The sequence below is a fragment of the Ambystoma mexicanum genome, chromosome 7q (assembly GCF_040938575.1).
Source record: "Ambystoma mexicanum isolate Mex_15411 chromosome 7q, UKY_AmexF1_1, whole genome shotgun sequence".
Taxonomy (NCBI): domain Eukaryota; kingdom Metazoa; phylum Chordata; class Amphibia; order Caudata; family Ambystomatidae; genus Ambystoma; species Ambystoma mexicanum.
The window spans coordinates 525,921,894-525,935,838 of NC_090941.1; positions in this window are offsets into that span (position 1 = coordinate 525,921,894).

Below are 13,945 nucleotides of genomic sequence, written 5' to 3' on the forward strand. Positions count from 1 at the left end.
AACCACAGTTAATGCACACGTTTAATAACAAATGGCGCATGCAACTCTAATGGAACCATAACCCAAAACACAATGATAGCTGCCCCAAGTAACTGCGGCTCCACACAAGCCGAAAACAAATGTCACCAGGGGAAAACCGAAATATGGGTACTGTTGCATGGCACCCCTGTGAGGGGCCATGGTACGTTCCATGGAGGTATGTGGTCACATGGTTACCCATGTGACCAACCTAATAAAAGGTCCGAGCCGCTTCCGGCTCGGCAGTCACGAGTGAACCTGACTCCGCGTGGTGTGTTGTGTTGGTGCCTGGGGGGGTGCCTCGCCACGTGTGCTGGGCCCAAGGTCGGGGCCCAGCTGGAGGACGGTGCCCCTGCCGGGCAACGCCGTCCGGACGGTGCCCCTGCCGGGCAACGCCGTCCCTGTGAGTCCCCCAACCATGTGAGGCGGGTTGGGGAGGCGACCCCGGCCTGGGTGCCCCCAGAGCCGGGGCCGCGGTAAGCCGGTGGCCAGCCGGCTGTGTGAGGCGCTCCGGTGATCTGGAGCGGGGTGGGCGGAACCCCCACCCCTGAGTATGCGGCGTGATCGCCGCACTGAAGTGTGTCGTGTCGGGTGCAACCCGACACGAATATGGGGCTGCCCGGTGGACCGGGACAGCCCCCAACAATGGCGACGAGGCGAGGGGCCCCGCGTGCCCCGGAGAAGATATGGTGCGGGCCCATCTCCATCTGGGCCCGCGATGTGGAGGAGCGGAGACGTCCTTTCCCCCTATCCCCGTGGGGAAGAGAAGTTTCAGCGGCGGCGGCCGCGACGAGGAGCGGCTAACATCGCCGCGGTGAGGAGGCGCTGCCCCTCCCCCACCCGCGACGAGGGGAAACGGCGAGCATCGCCGAAATGAGGACGCGGGCCCAACTCCAACGGGGCCCGCAGAGGAAGCATCCCCTGCGGCCAACTGCGCCGCAGGAAGATCGGCGATGGAGCCATTTCCCCACCCGGAGGAAGAGGAGGGAAACGAGGGGCCGCCCAACAGCTGACGCGGCCCCCGACGGAAGGCGGGCCCATCATCAGCTGGGCCCGCAACAAAAAAAAAAAAAAGGGGATGGTGCAGGCCCGAATCGAACGGGCCTGCAAAGGAAACAAAGGAGGCGGGCCCAGCATCAGCTGGGCTCGCAAGCACAATAGAGTGCTCGCCCCGAGGAGCGGGCGGAGAGCTGCCTGCCCCCCCCACCCGCAGGCCGCGGCAAACATCGCCGCCGGAAAAAAAAAAAAAAAGGCAGCGGGCCCAACACCAGCTGGGCTCGCAAGGAAGCTGCCCGCCCCGTGCGGGGTGATCCTGCGGCGTCGCAGCACCGTGAGGTGGGCTGTCTGCCCCCCCAACTGGAGGAAAGCATGCGGCAGTGCCCTTCAAGAGCATGGGGCTGCCGTGCAAAGAAAAGGGGAAACGAGAATGCAGGCCCCCAGGCCCCTGCAAGGAGGAACAGGGTTTTCTCTGCCACCCTGCCACGATCTCCTCTCCGTGCAAGTGGACTTAGCCGATGTGGCCCCTGGGCCTCCCCAGGTGCGGCTTTGCCGGTGTTTTGTGTAATTGTGTAGTAACTGTCCTAAATGAACTCTGGTGAGGGTGCGAGCTGGTTTCCGGCGACTCCATACGGAAGGTGGACCTCATGAGTGACATTCCCCCGGAAGACTGTGAGCCGGCAGACATGGACTTGCTTAAAATGGTCCAGTTAGTGGGCAATGTTGTGTGGTGCCCACCTTCAGGCTCCGAGTGCTTTATGTGGTGCCAGTAGCCCTCACTGGTGCCGTTTAGTGACATGAGAGCCACTCACCCAGGTTAATAAAGGGTGTGTAAAGTAGTCGAGTGGCTCCAGTAGTAGTAGTGGTAGTCGTGGTGGAATTTTGGAGTTTTTGCATTGTGTTATGAAAAAGGAGGAGTGTTGCATGGCACCCCTGTGAGGGGCCATGGTACGTTCCATGGAGGTATGTGGTCACATGGTTACCCATGTGACCAACCTAATAAAAGGTCCGAGCCGCTTCCGGCTCGGCAGTCACGAGTGAACCTGACTCCGCGTGGTGTGTTGTGTTGGTGCCTGGGGGGGTGCCTCGCCACGTGTGCTGGGCCCAAGGTCGGGGCCCAGCTGGAGGACGGTGCCCCTGCCGGGCAACGCCGTCCGGACGGTGCCCCTGCCGGGCAACGCCGTCCCTGTGAGTCCCCCAACCATGTGAGGCGGGTTGGGGAGGCGACCCCGGCCTGGGTGCCCCCAGAGCCGGGGCCGCGGTAAGCCGGTGGCCAGCCGGCTGTGTGAGGCGCTCCGGTGATCTGGAGCGGGGTGGGCGGAACCCCCACCCCTGAGTATGCGGCGTGATCGCCGCACTGAAGTGTGTCGTGTCGGGTGCAACCCGACACGAATATGGGGCTGCCCGGTGGACCGGGACAGCCCCCAACAGGTACGTGTGTATGGAAATGAATAACGCACAAACATTGCCGTGGAAGGCAGGGGTTTCTAAGTAAGGGCGCGGCGGCAGCAGCAAATGAGCCGGGATGGATGGGAGCTGCAGGCGAGATGGGGGTGTCCGCAAGGGGAATCCATGCCCAGCCTTGTGTTTGTGCTCGATCTGTCTAATGAATGGAAATACGCATACATCAAATATGCATATGCATTTTGATTATAGCTCAGGGTGCCCTGCGCGGGGTTGCAAAGCAGACTGGAGACAGCTCCTCTTATTTTCTTTGAAAATCTTGCGATCCCCAGACAGTAGGCCGTTCTTCGGCATATTCTTTTGTTTGCCTTTTGAATAAGCCCCCCAGCCTAAGGGCATGTGTACACCAGGCGATACGCTTCCGAGAGGGGCTTCTCTCTCGGAGTGAGGCTGAACCGGGGTATTTGTCAAGAGGCGGACTTCAATCCGTGTTAAGGACACACAATTAAAAGGCATTTTCGATATTTATACTCGAGGGTGCCTGTCTAGAACTGAGGTAATTCTAGGACTTTTTTCTTTTTTTTACTGATACCAGGAAGGCGTTGGGTTGCAGAATTAGCTTGTTTTTAAGACCATCAGAGAAAACAAGCAGTGTCTAAAATGCAGTGCATTTGAATACATACAAAAAGCTGCGCGCTATTCCCGTGACACTGGAAAGCAACACCAATTGCAGACGTGTCAAAAGGCAATTGTCCATTATAATGAAACACGTTATTCGGGGACGTTTATGCGGGTTGGTAATCGTTTTATTTGTAATTGCCGTGTACAAAAGAAATGTCCAATCATGTTGCAATACTGCCGCTTTCCAGATATGCTGTTTCTGAAAATGAAATAATCAGGAGAGAAAGGTTGGCGGGCAGGGTAAGCCCAGAACATGGCTGCCGCGCTATGATTCTGCAGTAGGAATCGTGATGGCTGCCTGCAAGCGAGGGCAGCCCAAGCCAGGAGAAGATTCCAGAACTCGGCAAATATAGAGCAGGCCTTCAACGCATTCGCGTCTGATACACATCAGGGTAGCAGCACATTTCACACACGAGTCACAAAATGGAGTAGACAATAAAAGTACTCACAACTTTGCGAATCTGCCATGTGAGCATCAGTGGTGCATTACTATTTCCCTTAGTTAAGTGCACCCATTTTACTCATTTGTAAATTGCACATTTAGGGCCTGATTCAAGGAATATTTGCCCGGTTCAAAGTGAATTTTCCCTGCTGAAAAGTGACTTTGCACCGCAGACACAAACCCTGGTTCATGGAACTGTGCAAAGTGTATTTTTGCAGTGCAAAGGCCCGGCAAAGTCAGCCCATAGTCATTTTTGCAGTACACAATGACTTTGCTCAGACTTTGCATGGTAATTCACCATTTATTTCAAGTGTTGGATCATGATAACCACCCTACTCAACCTGTAACTGACATATATTTCCCATTCTCTGCCATTGTGCCAGTTCTTTTCTGCTCTACTTCCATCCTTCAACAAAACAAAAGAGGTGATGATGGCTATAACTTTTGGATTTAATCCTAACCTCCGCATTGCTCTTGGCAACTCTCCAGACCATCGGTCTTCGCCCGACAATCCATTACAGAAGTGGAAAGACCATATGCATATCAGGCTTAGTCCCACCCCACTAGGGAAGTCCAGCCCCAACTGCTAGGTCACATACCTTCTGCACGAGACCACAAGAATCCCCAGAGATGTTTCGGCCTCATTGGGCCTCATCAGTGAGGAGGAGCTTGTGTCTCTACTTCCATCCTTCTGCTGCCAGTCACCTGTTCTGCTGGGATGCTCCAAACCTTCACCCAGAATGCAATAGACTAGGTCACGTCAGCACCCTGGTCTGTGATCTTAGCTAATCAGCTGGGCTGAATCAGTATGTAAACACCCCTGCTAGCTTCTCGGCACACCACTATCTTCACTCCAATGCTCTGACTGCCTTGTCTGCTCCAGCAGTGAGTGGTCTTCCACCTTTGCAGTGGTCACGGGCTGCTGATGGCTGAGCCTCCACTGTCATCCTCTCTGTGTCCGGCCGCCTCACTCTTGTACTGCAACATCTGCTTCCGAGCACGTCTCTGCCATGTGCTGCTGACACACTATGGGCCTCATTACAACCCAGGCGTTAAGGGGTTAACGGCGCCGTAACAGGTGTCGGCGCCGTTAAACCCTTAACGCCTGATTACGAGGTCCCTTTGCGGGTTGCACTTTAACGCCTGCTTTTAGCAGGCGTTAAAAAACCAACCCGCAAAGGGACCTAGAAGCTAATTACAGCACCGTAATTTACGGTGCCGTAATTAGCGCCTTCCCCATTCCTATTGAGCCCTATGGGGCAAAAATGGGAATGGGGAAGGGCCATGGCGGCATGGGGAATTACCGCCCCGCCAACCTCGGAATGGGGCGGCAATTCCCCATTCCGCCATGGCGGAGACGGTAAGTTACCGGCATGGATCATGGTGCTATTAGCACCATGGTTCAACGCCTGGGTCGTAATGAGGCCCTATATGTTTTGGTCTGTTTTTCCTCACCCTTCACCTCTCACCAAGCTTCTGCCAGTGGTAATCACCTCAATAGCCACCACAGGGCAGTGGCGGTGCTGACAGAGTGAGTAATGGCCCTAATTCCTCAGTAAAGGCCTTTGCTTCGCTTATGCCTATCCGTTTGGACTAGCGTTACCAACTGGGTCAGCCTCCCATGACATACAGTAATGCTTATGTCTGCTTGGAAGGCCACCCCAGTTTTGAAATGCAGTCACTTAGGGAACAAATGTTCAGTAAATTCGTACTAAACGATGACTGGTTAACAACGCAAAGCCTGCGTCAGCGGCTCATATCTGGTGATGAAGTCCCTATGACATCAGCATTGATAAGGTATTTACCTCTTATCAACCTGATCAAACTAAAATAAGCAGAGAAGGAGAAATAAGGAATTTGATTATGTTTTTTGTGGACCATCCAATGTTTCTTTTTTAACTGTACCCTTTATTAATCAATTCTAGAATTTGTGCAATTTTAACAAACTGTTGTGTTCGTTTAGACTATGAACTGGGGAATTTTGATGCATGAATTTTTTCATTTTTGCAACTTTAATACTTTCGTGTAAGAAGTGTATTGTAAGCTTCAACTACACGTTAATAAAAGCATTTTTTTATTCAGTTACTCATTAGCACTTCTTTCAACAACAACCTCTTCGAGAATGAGGAATCTTGTTCTGCTGTTGACATGGAGTGACGAGTAGATGTGGCGCCCCAAGATACATGAGTTCGTTTTGGGAGTGATACTTTACAGATCAGTACAGTTCTAAAAGAACAATGTTCTGCTTGTATAACACTCTAACATCATAATTCTCTATTCATTTGCATACAAATCTGGTGTGATGTTGCAAAGCTGCCCTTTTCTTTCCCTTTCCTGACAGGTGCGTGTGAGCTATATTCTTGCCTTTCAATTTCATCTACCCTAAAACTGAAGCCCTGCTTGTTAGTCCCCATTTTATAATTATGTTGGCCCAGGGTTAACCTTTACAGGAGCAGGGAACTGAATACATGGCCGTAATTTTATGGGGGGTTGAGAGGGGTTATCCTCCCAACTTTCGTGGCACACCATTTTGTCCCCCTCATTTGGCTGGTGCCCCTTTTCTTTAGATGTCATGTCCCCCCCAACATTTTTAGCAGAGTTACTTCACCTACTCTATGTTTCCATCTATGATAATGAAGCATGGACAAACTTTAAAAAAATGACCGGGAGCACCTTAAATCTTCATGGCATGATTTGTCCTATACTGCAAGTGTATGGTGGATTTTGGAGCGGTCAAATCCCAGGTCATACTTCGGGTCTCTCATGATGATTTGTTATCCAATTAGCAGCCTCGGCTCTTGGTACTGTGAGGAATTTGACCATCCGCACAGGCAGAGTGTGCTTGCCTGGGCTTTTAGATATGTGTTTATTCAAAAAGAATGAATTAATGAATGGAGATCAACCTCTGGAAAATATGTGGGGCCATTCCCACGCATATTTTTCAAGCTCACTGCAGAGCAGAAAAATAGTCATGTACTCTGGGAGGACACAGTTTACCAGCGCCACCCTCCCCTGTCATGTGTAGCTGACACCTGACGGCTGTGGGTTCATCAAAAGCCTCTGGCCGTGGGCAGCCTGATTAGCATTTCCAGGACCCATGGATTTGCATCTCTTTAGTTACACCTTGCTGGTGGCAGCGAACACTGAAGAATGTTAATTAGCAGGCCTCACGACGGCCTGGGTGCAGAAAATGACAATGGAGATCAGAGACCAACAATCCTTTGTAATGCAATGTGTCAACTTCGTACTATTACCCTTCCTTGGTATGAAAGGGCAGTGAAAGTCCTGTCTGGAACCTCTCCTTTCAAAGCAGGGAAGTATGTGAATTGTAGGGGACGAAAGTCTGACTGTAACCCGCTACATAAAAGGAGGCCCATGTTGTGACCAAGCGCCGCATAAGGTTTAGTTAATTAGGGAGACACCTTGATGTACAGCAGACAGGAAGATGGGTGGGACTTAAAAGTATATGTTGTCATCCATCCCCGGTCTGTTGCCAAGCGCTCTGGTTATGACCTGAAGTATCAATGAAAGATTGTTGTTGGGGACCCAGGATTGGTTCATTAAGGTGGGCTTAGCCTGCACGTATCACTGGGGCGCGTTTGGCTTTAAAAGAGGGATGAGCCCCTCACTGATCAGATCATCTGAAGACTTTGCAAGGAGTAAGAAGAAGGACTCATTTGGATCAGAGCTGAAGGTACAGTCTACCTTACATCTCCGCCAATGAAGGAAGGCCAGGAGTTCCAAGAGGAAAGCAAGATCCTTCCCCTAAACATCTCCCAGGGAACAGAGGGAGATACCGGACTCAGAGGACCCATCTAGCAGCTCCAGAACCTTTACCCAGCCAGCAAAAGGTGTGACCTGCTAGGTTCTGACAGCAAGCTACTTAGGTGGAAAGTGCTGGACAGTCTCTGGACAAATGAAATGTCTGTTGCCTGCTAACACCCTCCTGAGCTTTAGGTCGTCTACCTTGAAAGGACACAAGCCCTGCGAAGAAATTAAGAGGAGTGCCACACAAGCATGATCCCGCATGCATCTTTTTAAGGAAAATTTCTAGACAGTCGAGTCCTCGAACCGCATCCGGCTGCACCGCTGACTGTTGTCCAACTGCAGTCGCCAGAGCTGTCTGAGATGCCTCGAACAGCATTCCAGATCCGCCAACCAGCACAGAGACAACGATTCTTGGCCCTGAGGTGCCGCGCTGGACAGCCTGCAGACGTCCATCCAGCCTCGCTTGCCGAACTGCCTGCCGCCTAGTACCCGCACTTGTCTCCCACCACTAACTCTATCTCCAGGCCTGTGAAGTGCTCTGGAACCGCCATGATGCTGTTGAGCACCAAGAAGTTCCTCAGCACCAGGTACATTGTGGTTCTGCCCCCCTGGTCCTTCTCTGAAGGCCTCTAGAGACAATTATGACCCTGTGCCCCTTTGTTGTTGAAACCAAATAATCCTGAACTATAAGACTGATTACCTTACCAATTACGCTCCTGTCATTATCCAGAGTCCCTTTCCTTTGTGAAACTGTCTGTCCTCTGTGTTCCTTTACAGTGTGGGTTGTAATTGAAGTGTGCTAGAATTGTCTGTTGTAGTATTAATAAAGTCGATATTTGTATACAACCTTGACTGGACAGTCCCTTTTGTCATTGGGTAATAATTGTATTTTTGCTGTGTTGTAACTAACCAATGATCCATGACCTTGCAGAGATAGGTCTGCCACTCCATCCACGTTTCCAAAATTGGACAAGGGGGTTTATAATTGACTTGTGTTCCAATCTGTTCCAATCTGTTCGGATCCCTTCTGGTGTACTAGAGGTGTGGGGTTGATGGATGGTTTAGAAACTGATATTCATCCCTGGACCACTGGTGCCCCAGAAGTTGAGTTGACAGAGGTACATTTCTACCTTATTTGTCTGGTTCATTCAGCTAATCTGACCCCACTCACATTTATCTGTTGGGTTCATCCAGCCAATCAGAGACCTTAAGTCTATCAAAGGAACTTTGACCTAGTATAAAACGCCTGGTTCATTTCTTGTTCATTTGTGTGTTTTTCTATGCTGTGAAGAAAGATGTACATGGAGCAGGGTGACACTTGGAGGGAATTTTGAGTGTTGCGTTGTGCGAGCAGATTGTCAAAGAGTTTAAAATATTTGGTACTAACTGGGGTACCCAGTGATGCCCGTGTCCTGATCGAGTGGTGTCTAATGTGCTCTGGAGGATGTTGCTCTTGCCCTCTGTGGGCAAGTCTTGCTTCAGTTTGCTCTGGTGTCTCGTGTGCCCTGGAGGAAGTTGCTCTTGTCCTCATGACAGCAAGTCTTATTTCAGGTTTCTCTTGCATCTCATTTGCCTTGGAAATAGTTGCTCTTGTCCTCTGGTCGGCAAGTCGTGCTGCTGTTTGTTGTTGTGTTTCAGAAGCTCTTGATGTTGATTTTCGCTTTGCATCAGATGGAGCTTTTCCAAGTGATGTTCATTTATTGGATCTACGTGATCCGACCGCGGCTGATTTTCCCGCGGCCGGAAAGTTTGCATGATAAATTTTCGAACCTCAAAAGGTACGCACATATTCCATGCAAACACATGTTAAAATCCCTTACATACTCACCCCCACCCACACCCACAACACACCCACGACACACACCCCACCCACACCCCCAACATAAACAAACCCTACTTACCTTTTTCTTCACGCTGAGTCCCTGCGGGACCAGTTCCCTTTCACTTCCGTGATCGGGAACCGGCGCTGCAGGGTCCTTTTCTTTTTTCTTTTTTTTCGGGAGCTGCAGAGGTTTCCCCCACAACCCCCGCTCACTATACTCTAAAGTATAGTGAGCGGGGCGTTGCGGGGGACACCCGCAACCCCCGCAGACTTTTACAAAAATATACTTACCTACAATTCTACCACCAAAGGTTCGAACTTTTTGTGTTCGAACCTTTGGTGGTAGCATTTTCAGGTTTTTTGTACATGCAAATCTTTAGATTTAGTAAAAAGGTACAATCCCCATGTATTGTGTGGCATGTTTCAGTCACTCAATGGCTTCAGCACATTTGAGAAAATGTCCAAGAAAGATTGATTTATTGTGCTCTCTTCTAGTGAATGAACTTAATAAACTGTAACCTTGCCATTTCCCGTATTTGGAGTGGCGTGATAAAACACTGTTTTCATTTTTATTAATTCTCTTTAAAAATGCTTTAATAAACACTTTCGAACTGTATACCGTAGTAATACATTTCAAAGGAACAACCAACACATCGAACATTTTGCTTCAGACACTTTTCAAAATTGTTCCTCCTTCTAGTACCTACTGTAGTGAATCGGGGTGATCATCAGTAAACTAGGGTGTCTATGGAGTGAATTTTTTGCATCCAAACATAGGGCCTCATTACAAACCTGGCGGTAGCCGTGTCTGTGAAACAGGCACGGCTGCCGCTGGAGTTGCAATTTTTCCGGCACCCGCCAATGAGGAATAACCAGGTAATTATGACATTGCCGGACCCATAATTCCTGCATTGCCGGGTACGGGTGCCTGTCAGTCCCTATTCCCATTTGAGCCCCATAGGGCTCAATGGGAATGGGGACGTCGGATGCACCGACACCGTCAGCGACGGTGCCGGTGCATCCGACATGCTGCGCTGGCAGGTGCCGCTACCGGGTCTTGCCAAGTTTGGCGGACCTGGTAATTGCCCATTCGCGGGTGTCGGTATAGGGCTGAATGGGAATGGGAGGGTGGCAGCACCAGTACTTTTAATAACGGTACCGGTGCTACCATCATGTTCTGCCCGCGGGTGCCGGTACGGCCACCAGGTCAGACCTGGTGGCTACAAGGGCACATGCGAGCAGAACTCACAGTATGGCGGTACGGTAGCAACGGTGCCGGTAACGATACTGGTGCTGTTGTTGCCTTACCACCATACTTGTAATGAGGCCCACAGACACTCATCCAACATTTTTTTTGCATATAACATTTTTGCATTCAAACATAGACTAAGATCTTGCCCCAGACAAAAGAGGAATCCATGTAAGATTTGGAAGACGTGGGTTCAACAGTGTTGATTTGTATTACCAGACAAACAAACACACATACATACATTCCGCTTTATATATAAAAATTAGCTTTTGTATAGTTTCTAGGTCCTGTGCTATTATTGTCTGTTTTGAGCCACTTTGCCCCATACAAAACATGTTTACCCTTTCCTCTTTTCCCTTTTTGATTTCCCTAATAAAACTTAAAACAGCCAACAGAACTTTCCTGTTCCTGATACTACCACCCTAAAACGTTGTTAACCCTTTCCCAATTACACCCTTGCGTATTTGTAGTTGTTGTGGTCTCATCTCCCCGTGTGTTACTTTGTTGGTTGTGTTAGGCAGTGATGGTGCAATGCTGTTGGTCTAGTAGTGAGTTGACTGGTTCTCGGAGTGTTTTTTGGGGTTTTCAGTGAGCTTATATGATTTTCTCTTGGCGTTTTTGGGTTCTCCTGTTTGACTATTTTGGAGTTTAATTGGCTTGTTCAATCATGGGGTGCATGCAATGCAGAGATGTGAGACACTTGGAAGGAGGCGAGTAGAGGAGAGGAGACTTGGGAGGCTCTGCATTTCTTCTCGCTGGAAAGGGATGATTCCCTCAAGATGGATGACATGTGGGGAACCTTGTGTTGTTCATTGGCATCAGTACCTCTCATCCTTTGAGTTTGTGGCCAAGTATGCTGAAGCGTTGATGGGAATGGGGAATCAAGAGAAGGAGAAGGAGTAGGAATACATCTAGGGCCAGGGCCATAGGATTAGGCCCTGAATACAGAGGCAAGGGAGGCAGGGACTCCAGTGGAGTTTTCCATTAAGGCATACGAGGCAGGGCTCTTGTTGATTTGCCAAAAGAGGCATGGCCAGTGGAGGAGCAGGCAGCATGCAGGTGAAGCGGAAGGACATCGGCACGTTCTTCATGTGGAGGAGGAGACGACTCCTGTCTGGGTGGGTGCCATTGAGTAGAATGTGGTCTTCATCCAGTGTGAGTGGCAAGGAGGTTGTGGACATATGTCAGAGGAACCACAAGGGGTGGAGCCATATGTGGAGATGTCAAAACAGGTTGTGGAGAGAGAGGAATCTGAGCAAGGGGGGCAAATAGGTGGTGAAAGAGGAGTCTCATCCTCTGTCTGCTACTGTGGAAGGGCAAGGCAGGCACACAAAGTGTCCCATTAAGTGAAATCCACTATCCCACCGCACTGCCAACGTGGTCTTGAGTGGGGAATATTTTGTCTTGGACATGGACAAGACTATCAAGGGGGAGGAAGTGGAAGTCTTTGGCAGAGTGGAGGGCTGAGGCAATAAGGTGAAGTGGAGGGAGAAAGGCAGGAGCAATGGTCATGCCCTGGCAATTCTGACCACAGAAATTCATATCGGCTGTTGGCATCCCAAACTTTTCTGGGGAAATGAGTCACCTTCCAATGTTGAAACACTAGCAACCAGGCTTGCACCACCACGCACTCGAGCAGTGGTTATGAAGAGGGTCCTGAAAGATCCCAGGCCCAGAGTGCAGCACAGCATCATCAGGCATGCATTGCTAAGAAGCAGGAAAAAACCCTCATACCAGCCCAGTCTGCCTGATTGTTGCCTGTCGCAAAGGCAGCTGCAGTCAGCAGTAGTTCACTGTTGCTGTCACCATCCCAGACAGTTATTGGTGGGATGCCGCTAACGGTGCCCACATTTGGGTAGAACCCCTTGCAACAGGTGATGAGGCATATATTGTCTGTATTGCATGGTTCTTGTAAGTGTGGAGGAGCTTCTAATACCTACTTGGTAATTTTTGCAACATGGAGAGGCAGGTGTTGCTCTACCATCCTTCCCTCCTGTACATAGTTATGCAGGGTGGAAGGGATGACGAAGTAATGGAGCAGGGAGTGGCCTCAAATTGAGACTGTCCACATGCAAGAGTGTCAGCCTTCTGAGTGAGAGATTTACAAGGCAGTTTGCTAAACCTTGTACAGCTTGTTCTGTACTCCCTTCTGATACATACTGCTGCTTGCAGGTGTTTGATCTAACTGTGTCCTGATGTGCATAGCTTATTCATTGTAGTGTGAGGCCATTGAATCAGACCTTCGCCTTCAATGTATTCAATTTATTCAACCTGTCAATGTGTCCTTTGTGTGTGCATTGAACTGCTTTCAACATTGGAGGAGCTCTGGGGATATCTTGCTAGTGTGTTATTGGCAATGTTAATGCGTGCACCTGGCAATTAAACGTTGTGTATTTCTGCCTGTTAGCAACAAAACAAACTCAATAGTTGCTTATCTAAACTGGAACCATGGGAAAGGCCTATTCATGCAATTTCATCTATCCTCCCTTTCTCTCAGCCATGGCACTTTCAGTCATCTGGACACCATCATGGACCAACATAATCCTCATTAAGCTATTTAAACCGCAATGCTGTGCTTTACTAACCATGTGTTGTGCAAACTAGCTCTCTACAGTGTTGCAGAAATAACTCTATGCTGCTTGTGTTACATTCTACATGGCGGTGGCATACACAAAATCACACCTTATTCTAGTTTTCTTTTTCTATATGTTCTCTCTCATTTGGGAACAGGCATGGGTGTGGCCATACGTTTCACTGCTCTTATCTGCACCATCTCATTACCCCTCTGGTCATTGTATTGACCAAAAGACCTTTATCTGCAATACTGTCATACTCATCTTTAGGGATCAAAGCTCTACAGACTCCCCTCAAGCTACCTCCTCTTCACACATTTTACTCTGGGCAACAGGTCATAAAACAGCAGTCACTGTTGCCCTCACATTCTACCCAGTGTTGTCTATAGTCCTTGAGATCAAAAGGGAGCGTAAACCTAGTTCCAGGTGGTCCAATACATCTCTCTACTTGAACCATTCTAATTTCATCTGGGGCAACTAGTGCATCTGTCGGTGTATCAGTGTGCACAGGCCATCAGTTACTTCTATAGTAGTAATAGTAAGGGACAACATGTTACTTTCTTCCTTTCCTATCTTTACTACTTTACAATATCCAATTATAATGAGCAAGATACACATACTTACTAGTAGTACCAACAAAAGAGGTACCACTACTTTAAATATTTTACCCAACCTGGTAGGTGCCTATGAGAGCATCCAATGATGCCAATCCTTATCTAGGACTATCTTTAGGACTCTCATTTTCCACAGTCGAGTGCAGGGTGTGCAAGGTAGATATAAATTCTGTCAATCTGCCATTTGGTTCATCGTTTGCAGGTTTTAGGGTGCAGCATCTTGCTCTATTGTTTGCGCACACTCCTCCTTCCAGAACAGTGAGGAAATCTAGCACATACCTATTCTGGAGAGCAGCTAGTCTGCCCACCGGTAGTTCTTCTTTAATGGTGTTTAGACCTCTCTCCATGGCATTGGCCAATTGCAACAACTCCAACCTT